At 40.4% G+C, this 12,445-nt stretch overlaps 1 protein-coding gene across 10 annotated transcripts in view; it reads left to right on the plus strand.

Moving 5' to 3' along the window:
• AUTS2 (activator of transcription and developmental regulator AUTS2) overlaps positions 1-12,445 on the plus strand; it is a 1,153,302-nt gene that overhangs the window by 1,112,007 nt on the left and 28,850 nt on the right. The window lies entirely within an intron of this gene.

Here is a 12,445-nt window from a genome sequence, read left to right on the forward strand (position 1 = left end):
ATGTCCCAAGCCTCAGCTTGGTTGTCAGACAGCATTTCCCTTCCAGGACTGTAGTTGTAAGTGGGAGGTGGCACAGCTGTTTTGGTGACTTACTCCAGTTCCATCTCTATCCAAGGACAGTTACAATTTCCCACTGCTTGTTTCTAGAGGATGATTGTTAGCATTTCAGATTTGAAAGGTGACTCAAGCAGGTAGGTAAATAGAGTCCAGAGATCTAGCCATTACATCGTGGAACTGCACTGTGTAGGTAGTTTCTAACAGACTAATGTCATCACTGTCCTCACTGCTTTCGTGAACCCTACAGAAGTATAGCTTCAAATTTTATATTTGAACGTGTTTCCTTTTTTCTGTGATAAATTGAGAATAGTGAAAGGAAATAATGACAAGTGATGAAATAATGGCAAATGAAGTAATGGCAAGAGATTTTATTTTCCTGCTAAGTATTTATTACGTGGATGGTTTATAGAAAATCAGTTTAAGGATTGTTAGACTTGTCCTTTTAAAGAGATAAAATATTTCAAATGCAAGGAACAGTACAATCCCCTCCCACCCACCCCCCCCCCCCCCCATTTAAAAAAATCTCTTTCAACTTTACAAAAATCACAGCTGGGCATAAGTAGATATACTTCTTCTGTTCCTAAAGAAAACTATGTCTGTAGTAAATTGGGATTCTTAGTCCATAACTGTTTAAGATATGGCATTTATCAAAATTTGTGCAAATCAAAGACAGTATTCATTAACCTACAGGTGAGATATTTTCGAAGATTGAATTCTGTAAAGGTAAAGGAAAGCAAAGAAATGATGCTCTTCTAAGAGGTGTGCTACCAATATCTTATTTGGGAACTGATGGAACCTCAGAAGTCACCTGGTCCAGTCTCCTTCTCATTCCGTGACTAACTCCTCAAAATTCTGGTCATGGTCATTCAGTGTCCTTTGGGAGACTTCCAGTGAAGAACAAGATAGAACATTAGCCTTTTCCTCTATACGCAGCCCAAGCCGCTTCAGGTTGAAGGTTTCTTCTACAGTTGTCCATCCTTTGTCTTGGTTCTGCCCATGATGCCATTCACAGTAGATCTGCTTCCTCTTCTATGTGACAGTCGTCAGGTCTTTGAAGGTGGCTTGTGCCTGTGCTTTGGGGCAAGACTCTATAACTCCCTGTTCTTCATGGTGAGAGATCCAGTGAATGTGCATGGAGCCAGGGTGGGAAATATCACCACAAAGAAGAGCTCACTGTAGCTGGTTTTCATGACTGCGTTCAGTATTGGAGGAGACTCCCGACCTGGTGAAGGACAGTACCCACCTCCCACTACCCACCCCTGTAGCATTTTACATGCTGGTAGAGAACCATCCAGGGAAAGAATGAAGGAAATTCTTTCCAAGATTAGCTCTTGTGAGATGGAGACACAGAAGGATGAGCAACCTTATGGATGGCATCCCTTAGCGATGGGGCTTCCTATGGCTCTTTAACACTCCCAGAAGTGGTATAAAACAGCTCTTTGCAAATTTGAACATGCATATGGATGGGGGCTGTGAATTTACCTTCCTAACAAGACCCCAAGTGATGCTAGTGTTGCTGGGCTGTAGACCACACTTGGAATAGCGAAGTTATAGAATACGTTGGAATTACAGTATGAGGTGGTGGACAGTTTGGGACAAGAAAGGCCAAAACTTACTTAGAGAAACTGTCAAAGTCCTCTTTTCCCTGATCCTCCTCCTTTAACTGAAGAATCAAAGGCTCCCTGGTATCAGAAAGAAAGCAACTTTCATGAATTTGTTCTAGAAGGATCTGTGGTGCTCACACATAAGCTAGTCAGACAGATTGCAGGGGCTTGGCAGCACCAAGGTCCCATGGGCCATAGCAGTTGCTTGAACAGACTTGAGGAGGAGTTTTGTCATCTGTCCTCAGGAGTACAGGCAGACATGCCTGCATGCCGACAGAGCGGTCTTTGCCAAAGGATAGTAGATATTTCCCAAGGCAAAGCCTGCTTCTCACAGCGACCTATTGAGAACAGGACAGGAGTGGGTGGCTCTTGGAGTTTTCCCACCGTATGCTGGGAAAACATTGCTTTTAGGATGTTTGATGGTGCTCTGAAGGAATAGCCTCCCCCTCCACTACACACCAAGTGACAGCTGTGTGAACTTGGTAGAACACTGACTGAGGTGATTGATACTGCTTGTGGGAATTAACCCCCCCCCTCCTCCTCTGCAGCTCACTTGGCACAAATGAGCCCAGGGCCAGAGTAGTCCACGTGCCTTGGTGTCTGTGATTCCTTCTTCCCTTCCCTCCAGAACAGAAAGACTTAGTTGCTGTTATGAGGAATCACAAAGATTTGCTTCACTCCTCCATACTAGGGTAACTTGAGACCTTCCTTTTGATACCTGGACCTTGAAGAGAGGGTGATTTTTGAGGGAAAAAAAAGTAGATACAAGGGATGTTGCAGGTGACTCTCATTCTAGAGGGATAAAGTCTGCATGTTCTTGCAGGCTCTGAGGCGGTAGAATGAGCCGGTGTTGACTGGAACTTAGCTCAGCCAGAAGCTCAGCAGGCACATCACATCCCTGCGTGTTGAGGGTTAAGAAGAAACTTAGGAGTAGGGAGTATTTCTCTGTAGGGCCAGGAGCTGAGGAAAAGCCTAGGATCGACTTGAAAGATGGAAGTTCTCATGTGCCATCATTGCACAGCCCACCTAGCCTCTTTACTCAATGAGGCTCAGTGATTGTCTACCCTGTGCCTGAAACCAGGTGAACCAGAATCACAGTGTACAGAGCAGGAAGGTAGGTGACTCTTAGCCTTTCAGTAGGTCTGTGGTGCTGGTGGCTTTTACCTGTGCCCTTGAGAAAATCATCTTTGGTAAAGTTCAAAGTATTGAAAACAGAGTTTAACCTAGAGCCAATCATTTGCCAGCTTAATGGGCGTACTAACCTTATAGAGTAAGAACATTATTAGCTGTTGCATAGCCCCATAAGATCTTAAATATGTTGCTGCAACAGACGTACAGATCCAAGAAAAATGGCTTACAACGTTAAGAGAGAAAATGACAAGGACATATTACACAAAGAATTTTTGCTTCAGAAGGTGACCAGGGTCAGGTTAGCCTCACAGTTACTGCCCCTTCTGGCTGTGGACATGAAACCCTCAGGTGAAGACCTTAGAAGTTAGCAGCGGGCAGCAATATAGTGAGGAAGGTGTCAGATCTAGAAATAGATCTGTGAGTGTCTGTGAGCTTGACAGCTTTGGAGTCCTCATTTATACTTTATAGTAATGAAATCCTGGTGGGAGGGCTGCCTCTAGAAAGATGACATTCTTTTCTTTTCCCTCTTATCCTCACTTAATTGTTCTTAATGTGAAAGATAGGATGATTAGGTACTAGGAAGACTATTTTTTTTAACCAAACATCTAAAGTTATAATTCATTTTCAGCACCTTGGTCCCACCTCTTGGAAAATTTCCCAAAAAAAGCGAAAGGTCTCTTTGTTATCTTCGAGTCTAAAGAATGTGTGCTGTGGCTTTTACTGTGGCGATAGCTTTGTCCTTAGATTTGCTCTTTTCTCAGAGTAAGCGTGTCGTGTTGCATGAATATAGACATGGTGTTGAAGTCCTTTTGGAACGCTGTACTCATGTGCAGACACAGAGGTACCTTGTTCAGTGTTGAGTGTTTCAGGGTTTTAAGGGTGGTTGTGCACACATGCATAGTGCACAGTGTCATGTGGGCGCTTGGTCAACAGCCAGTCAGGGCTGATTAGGACAGGCCAGGAAGCTAAGACCTATGGAACGGGTTTGGGGGCGGCGGGGGGGGGAGAGTCACTGGGGATGGGAAAACCCCAGTGAGCTTGTCTAGAGAGGCCAGCTGATGAATATTGAGGCTGGCAGGAGGACTCAAGCAAAAATAATGGAGGTATATCTTTTGAGGCCAAAACATGAAAGCTTGGGCTTTCTCTGAAACTGGTATTTGGAGTTTTCCCAGGGTTCACAGAAGTGATTGGAGATTTCATCCTCCATACCTTATTTCTTATGTCAGCTCTCTCCACGTTCCAGAACATGATTTGGTTGATTTTGGCCTAAGACATCCTTGGGACCAGTGCAGCAGGAGCCTGTTATAGATAAAAGTGCCTTACCATCAATAATTCAGAATCGATAAAATATAGGATATCTTCATTAGCTCTGATTATCTAAGCTTATCTCTGAGCCTTATGATAACAAACCATGAAGCTTAAGGCCACAGGTGTCCCAATTGCTAGTTCCGTATTTTTTCCCCTATGCTGTGTTATCCGGTCTCAACCTCCAGCTCCTGGAAGCCAGGGACTATTTCTTGTTCATCTTTGTATCCTCAGGACCTAGCACAGTGTCAGGCATATGAAGTGACACTCGTTAGTCTTTTCCTCATACGAAGTGAGTAACAGGAGGTTTATATATGACCTTGACACTCTTGGGTTTCTTAAGACTGTTTTATACTCCTGTCTCCAACCCCGAGAGATCACAGCCTGTGTCCCTCATTCTAATTTGGGTTCTTCATCAACATAGTCCTTCATTATTCTTATTTGTTGAGGCTGCAAAAGAAATAAAATGTTTGCAAGCCCAGGTTGACCTTTAAGAGCACTTCATTCTGCAGGCAGAAGCCATTCTCATGGGCTCTAGTCTGCACAGTCAAGGTTGATACTCCCCTTGAAGGCAAGTTTTTGGTCTTAAGGCATCTGGAACCTGAGCATACGCTTAAGGATTGATGCTTTTTAGAGTGATGTTTTCAAAGAATAAATGTGAAACAAGTTTAAGTACACTCAGCTGCAGTCTGTTGATTTTTCTTTAACTCCTGTCAGATTAACCCCCTCCCTAGGTTAATCTGGTAAACTAGATGATATCCAAACTAGCTTCTCTAATAATGGCAGCCTCTAAACTGCTGGTGTCCACGTAGCTTTCCCAGTGGGCTGCTGGTGTTTTGGCAGATGCGAGGGCTATTTTTTCCTATTTAGGATTTTGCTTTTACTTAGGAACCCTGGAGGCCCTGGGAGGTTTGTGATACAGACTGCAGCCCAGAGCTTAACCTCTCAGATGGTGATTAATGTTTACACAAAATGACAAGCACAAAATGGAATCTCTTTGAGCCCCGCCAAGCACCCATCATTCCCCTGATCTCCCACTCTTGCAGTATTTGAAAATTAATTTACCTTGAACAAACAGTGGGTTTTCCTCAATTTATTTGTACAGTTTCAGTGACCGAGAAGAATGGCTGCAAGACTGAATGTCATCCTTCCATTCATTCAAGTAATTGAATCTACTAATGGAACAAACTGGTCTCTGTTTAATGATTTGAAGAAAAGAGGGAGAGGAGGAAAATAAAGAGAAGTGTATGTTAGAGAAGGTAGACTTTTTGTGCAAAACACCATTGGAATGTAGAGTTTTAGAGATAGAATCTAAAACTTGGGGACAGTTAAAAGTATTGCTAAATTAATTCAGTAGTGAAATTTTTGTTTCAATAAGTGTGTACAAAATATGCAGTCTTTGCTAAAAGGGAGATTTTGTTTGACGTAACAAAATAGACAAGAGAAAGTGTTTAAAGAATGGATATTGCTAGTAGCTTGAAATAATTGCTTGATGATTCACAGAAATTTGATGCTTCCCTTTGATTCTGGGCTTTTCATTATTGAACATTTCAACATTTATTAATGTTCCCACTTTAATTTAAAGTCTGGGTTCTTTTTCTTATTTGGCTGCAATCTTCATTCTTTCTGTGTGGTGAGATCTTTGTGGCTCTGTCATTTGGGCAAATAAGAAAAGTTAACTAGAAGATAGAATAATTTAAAAGTAGGACATGTCCACTTCTAGATGATATAGATCAGACATTCAGAAAGACGTAGATGGATGGACAGATACATCGCCTAAGAGCCAGTACTTACCCCATGTGGTTTTCTTGATGTCTTTAAGGCATATTTACTGCAGTAATGACCTTGTAGTGAGTAAGCTATATTAGAGCTTTCTAATCGAGTGTGGAGACGTGTAAAGACCAGAAATACAGAAATATGCCTTGGGAGAGTTCTTCTCTCCTGCCTGCTCCTCTTCCTTCATCATCCATATTCACCATTTCCTTTCTGTCCAAATACACCCAGTTCGAAGCAGTTACAAATGTTGAGGAGTAGATGGAAGGCTACTGCACACCATATCCTACCGTCAATTCTGAGAGACAAATATTTGTCTGTTGTCTGAGTGAAGAGCTTTTTTAAAAAAATCCATTCAGTAGGTAAGGGGTTTAAAAAGACTTGAACAGTCACTTTCTTAGTTGGATTCTTTTGATGGTGGAGGTGTATTATCCATGAAGGAGCTCATTTTAAAATAGAAGCCTTTTGTTTTCTTTTACAGCAATAGTAAATATTCACTGTAGGAAATTTATAAAGTTAAAGCACAAATTTGAAAATTACAGTCAATGCTTATTTCTGGATGATGAGATTACAATTAACATTTGATGTGTATCTTTCTAATCTTTTTTCTATGCATATATATACACACATTTACACAGAAATTTTCAGTACTGAGACTGCACTGATGATAGTATGCTTTATTTTACTTAATAGTAATTTTGTCATGAATTATTCTCCATGAAATTAAGTGTTTTTCTACAATAGTTTTGGAGACATTGATCACTTATTTTGTGCTATACATTGTGGAAAGCACTTAATTTAACTTCCACAACAACCCTTTGAGGTATTTACTGCATTTTGGAGTAGGTTATTGGATTTCTAGAAACATAGTTGTTTGTCATAGGGACATAATGCATCAAATCTCAACCCTTCCACACCTCATGCCCTCTTTGTGTAAGATAAGAAGTATTTTATAACACACTCTTACTCTGTACTTTCTGGAACAAAATACATAGGTAATATGCCTATCTATACACATAATTTTAAAATGTATATACAGCCCTAATGAAATGTAAAGGAAAAACAAGTAGAAAAGTAGTTTATAGTAACAGTATGTTTTTAAGTACATGAATGCTTATTTACGTTAGAAGACAGTGAAATGGTCAGATGCTTGAGTCTATACATAGAATGGTAGACAAATATGGCTGCTACAAATCCAGACTCATACAGGTACATGGGTCATGGTGATGCAAATACCAGGATCGGCCTTACCATTGATTTTCCCAAATGGTGAACAACTCTTGGTTGTTCCTAACAACAAGACATAACATAACAGGCATAACAACATACAAGGGTTGCATTCCTGGAAAATCCAGTGTGCGTTAAAACCATGCAAAAAATTATTTTGTGTTTATATGCAAAAACAGAGTTAGGTTCTATTTTCAGTTGCACAAATGTCCAGTGGGACTTTATAAAGTGACCTGCAATGTTGTGTGGGGTTGTCCTTCACTTTGCAGTACATCTAATATCCCTAAGAGCCACCAATGCCTTCCAGTCATTGTGCCAACCAAACACACTCCTACAAATTTTGAAAACTCCCCATAGGAGTGGCTTTGACTTGTTTCTCTCTCTCTCCCTCTCTCTCTCTCTTTTTTTTTTTTTTTGTGATTAAGACTGGCCCTGAGCTAACAGCTGTTGCCAGTCTTCCTCCTTTTGCTTGAGGAAGATTGGCCCTGAGCTAATATCTATGCCACTCTTCCTCTATTTTTTGTATGTGGGATGCCACCACAGCATGATAACTGGTGTGTAGGTCCATGCCTGAGATCTGAACCTTTGAACCCAGGGCCACAGAAGCAGAGTGCATAAACTTTGCCTCCAGGCCGGCTCCTTGTTTCTCATTTTTTTTTTGCATCATAAAAGACCCTTGAATGTAGAAGTTCTCAAAGCATTTGGGGGCATACATTTCTGAAAGTTTCTAGGCCCTGTAATTTTCTTGTTAGTTTTGTTCCAAAGTATGATGCGAATTTTGTTCTTGTGAAGGACATCTTTTTTAAGTTTTCTGTTCACTATTGCCGACGTGTAGAAAAGCTCCTGATGTTTGTGGGGCTTCTTTATTTGGATACTTTATTGACCTCTTATTAGTTCTAATATTTTTTCAGCTGGTTGTCTTTGTTTTCTGGCTAAAGAGTTATATTTTTTGTAAATAATAGTCTTGCCCCTTCCTTTTGTTGTATGTTTGCTGTTGGCTTTCAATTTAAATGACAGGAATGATTTGTTTCTTACAGGTTTTGTCCACATTGTCTATAACACTGTGTGCACCTGGTTCCTTTTTTTGGGTTGAGGGGAAGGTGTTGATTATTGAGTCATTTTTTCAGTGTACTTTAATGATCAGATTTGTTTGTTTTTAAGTCAGTTTTAGTAATTTATATTTTTTCATAAAATCCATTTTATTTTCAAATTTATAAATTTGTGCCTTATAGTTTCTTATTCCATTTAAAATACACTCTCCATGCCTATAGTTATACCACTATTCAAATTCCCAGTTTTGTCTGCTTTTCTTTTTCTTTTTTCTTTCTTGCTCAGACTGTTCTTAAATGTAAGACCAATTTTCTTTTAAAAATTTTAATAGGCAACATGATCACATGATTCAAAATGTTAAACATATATGTATGTGTACAGTACAGCATCTCCCCTCCTCCAGTTCCCTGTCGTTCCAGGTCTCACTGCTCCCCAAGCGCCCAAACAGGTGACCACTGCTACTGATTTCTTGGGTAGTCTTCCAGGGATTCTTTATGCATAAAGTGAAAAATGAGTACCATTTACTTTTCTTCCATTTTTCACAAAAGGTAGCATACACCATTCTACATACAGAGTTCCTCATTCGTTTTACAGCTGCAGTATCTTCCATTTTATGTATTTATCAAATGTATACGTAACCCATCTGTAATGATTACATTTGAGTTGTTTCCATTCTTGCGATTCAAACCAGGATGTTGTTTCATTGTTGACACCCAGTCACGGGAATTCTGTTAGTTTTTTGGCTAAATATTGCCAAATTGCCTTCTACAGAAGTTGTAGGTTTTACATTTAACTAATAAAGTACAAGAGGGCCCATTTTCCCCAGGGAAGTTTTATCAATTTTGTATCAAAAGCAAACAAGTTTTTCTTAATCTACCCTTAAGTTTTTAAAAAGTTTATTGTGTTTGAGTCATTTATTAAGGTATAATTTACATGCAGTAAATTCACCCTTTTCACTGTACAGTAGGTCGCGTAATTCTAATTTGCATGTCTGCTATCATAAGCATGACATTTTTATAATCACAAGAAGAGAGATTTTAAAACCCCAAAATGTAGTGAATAAAACTTCTAAATAAGAAGTCAATTTGCACATTTTTATTTCTTTCAACCTCAGCAAATTTCATCCTTTCGCAAATTCAGAGCACACCGAGCAATACAAAATGATTTTTTTAAATATGTTCTTGCCAATTTTGGAGAACCACAGTTAAGACAAATTGACTCTCAAGACAGAAGAGCTTAACTGGGAAGGTACATTTATTGAATAATTGAAAGGAAGAGGAAATGCATTACTGATTAGCCAACAAAAATGCATGATGCCTAATCTGACCCTCAAGAGACTTGCGTAAATGGGAGTTGTAAAACCGTTTCAGCCCCAGAGTTCTTACCAGCCTTCAGAACTGTTGCTGCCTTGCTTATAGGTTGAAGCCTCAGGGCGTTGGTGGACTGATAGTAGCTTTCAGGTTTAGCCAAAGTGAGGCGTCCCCGCAGCTCTTTGTAGCTTTCCTGACCCTTTGCACTGTCTGGTTGTACTTAAATATTTTAAGTGAATCCTGGATTTATCATTACCTGCTATGTTTTAGGATTTTTGCCTCGTAGGGGACAGTGTGGTGTAATGCAGAGAAAAGGCACTTAACGGTGGCAGAGTTAGGACTAGAACTCAAGACGTCTGATTTATTAAACAGACAAATGACCTACAGCCAGCAAGTTCGTTAACTTCTCTGGGCTTATTCCCCATCTATCTATAGAGTCGGAGAAGGTTAGGTAAGTTCCTTGCTCCTCACAGAATGGTCCACGCACCCGCATCGCCTGGCAAGTTCTCAGAAAGCCAGACTCTGGAGCCCCAACCCAGAGCTACTGAGTCAGAGTCTGCATTTTAATCAGATCTTCAGGTGATTTGTATGCACCTCAAAGTTTGAGAAGTGCTGGGATGGTCTCCCAGATTCTGGTACTTGTTCCACAATCCTGTTCTTCTAGGTTCTCTCAGTCATCACAGACGGTTCCATACAAATTTGCAGGGTTCGCTAGAGAGGTTTTGGTCTCCCTGTGTATCTTGGTGATTGTCAGCACTGGTGATAACGCCATAGTCAGCACCATCCTCTTCCACTAGCTGTGTTTAGATTAGTACTGAGACAATGGGGCAACAGGAGATGTGAGCGCCAACTCCATTTGCCTTTCCAGAGCCTTGGGCAGCCAGCCCAAGCCTGCACAATGCCTCCTGCAAACTTGGCTGTGTTGTCCAAATTCTAGAGGCTCATTAAATAAAGAACAAGGAGATAAATATAGGCAAGCTAGATATATGGAGCATTTATCTATTTCTAATGTACTTCCTTACCAGGTAAGTAAATTTAAATGATATACTCTGGGTGGTGTCCCTTGGAAAAGGCAACTTTCTTTTATGTCAGGAGAGAAACTTTATCTGGACGTTGATTTTGGAGGGACATCATGAATTTGAATTTAAACTTAACAAGATAGGAAATATTTATGTATTTATTCTTCACCATCCCAGTCCAGAGAGAACAAAGCAGCACAAAAGGACAGAAATGTGTTCCTGCCATTGTAGCAAGCATAATAATCCTAAATTAGCCATCAGAGTGGGAAGAATTCCCGCTTATGCTCATGGAACTTGTTATTGAGGAAAGTCTTTTTTATTTTGTACTGTTAGGATTTCTGGGGTGTTAGTGCTTTCTGCCCTAGACCTAACTAACCAGGCTGCATTGTGTGAAGCCTGTGGTTTTCACAGGCTTGCTATAATTGCTTACTTGTATAATTGCTTGCTGTGGAAAATCTTGTGAAAATGATAGAAAAAGCATTGAAAGAGAAGCAGGACCAGAACCTCTACATATGGGTGTCTGCAGATAAAGGGTCCTCCTTCATGATTTTGGAGCTCTTCTGGCTGAATGAGGTCTATCCACATCAAGAATCTTGATGTTCTCTCTTAGCCCTCAAGTTAGAAACTAAAGTTTTGGGAATTCATAAAATTTCAGCGTATCATTTGCAAAAAGTCTTCCTAGAAAGGTTCTGAAGATAGTGCTGGATAGAAATATGTGTGAGTAGGATGTCAGAAGTATAGAGTTACTTCTCTGGATGCTGTATCCTTTCTTAGCTGAAACACGTGCAATGGGGCTTTCTTTGCATCGTGTCAGTGTAATTGTTCAGGCTGGGCTGTGGGACTTGAAGGTAGCCAAGTTCACAGTAGCCAAAAATGTGCTTTGTTTGAAAACCAACAGTTTGTTTCTGCTTTTGTGCATTTTATGTGTTTGATCTGTTCAAAAGAACATTGAAAATAATGGATTGCTTTGATGCACATTCTAGGGAAGAAAAATGACAAGTATATATACCCTGGAGTATATCAACAGAAACTGATAGGACCAGTGAGAATACCATGTATTTTTCACCCTTACGTATACACACATGCAGTGAGATTGAAAGAGAAAGTTCATGCACTAAGCAGTTCATTTAGGAATGCCTGAGGGCCTGGCCCGGTGGTGCAGCGGTTAAGTTCACACGTGCCACTTCAGTGGCCCAGAGTTCGCCGGTTCGGATCCCAGGTGCGGAGATGGCACTGCTTGGCAAGCCATGCTGTGGTGGGCATCCCACATATAAAGTAGAGGAAGATGGGCACGGATGTTAGCTCAGGGCCAGTCGTCCTCAGCAAAAAGAGGAGGATTGGCGGCAAATGTTAGCTCAGGGCTAATCTTCCTCAAAAAAAAAGGGACTGCCTGGAACACACCCTCATTTCAGAGAATATTGAAGTCTATCTTCCTCCTATTTCCAAACTATATAATAATAAGAAAAGGATGGATTTTTTAGCACAAAAATGTGAGAAAGGTAATTTTCCCCCAGATGTATACAAAGACACTCACAAATAGGGCCATTTCTTTGTATTTAATGCGATATTTGCTTTTCATTGTTCTGTTAGAGGATTTAATGGAATTTGACTTATGGGGTAATCAAATAACCACTACACTAGGTGTGGCATAGATCTTTTGACCTTTAGAGGGAAGTGTATCTTTTAAATTCATACAGGAGCATCTATTTCTATATTTCTTTGATGATTGTAGAATTTTACTTAAATCCTACGTCCAGGTGTAGTCTCAGTGTCCAGCATCGCAGCCCATGTCCTCGCTTGGGTGAGGCTCCTCCAGGGGTCCCGGGGATCCTCTAAAAGCTCTAGCCTATGTAGCTGACAGTAAATTTGATTTAAATCCATGTTTGCACCCTTGATCTCAGATGTGGCTGGGATCAGCTGGTGAGCATTAGAAAGCCTGACATTTGACTGGAAGTTTAGCACTGGCTAA

The sequence above is a fragment of the Equus asinus genome, chromosome 14, assembly GCF_041296235.1.
Source record: "Equus asinus isolate D_3611 breed Donkey chromosome 14, EquAss-T2T_v2, whole genome shotgun sequence".
In the NCBI taxonomy this organism is placed as follows: Eukaryota; Metazoa; Chordata; class Mammalia; order Perissodactyla; family Equidae; genus Equus; species Equus asinus.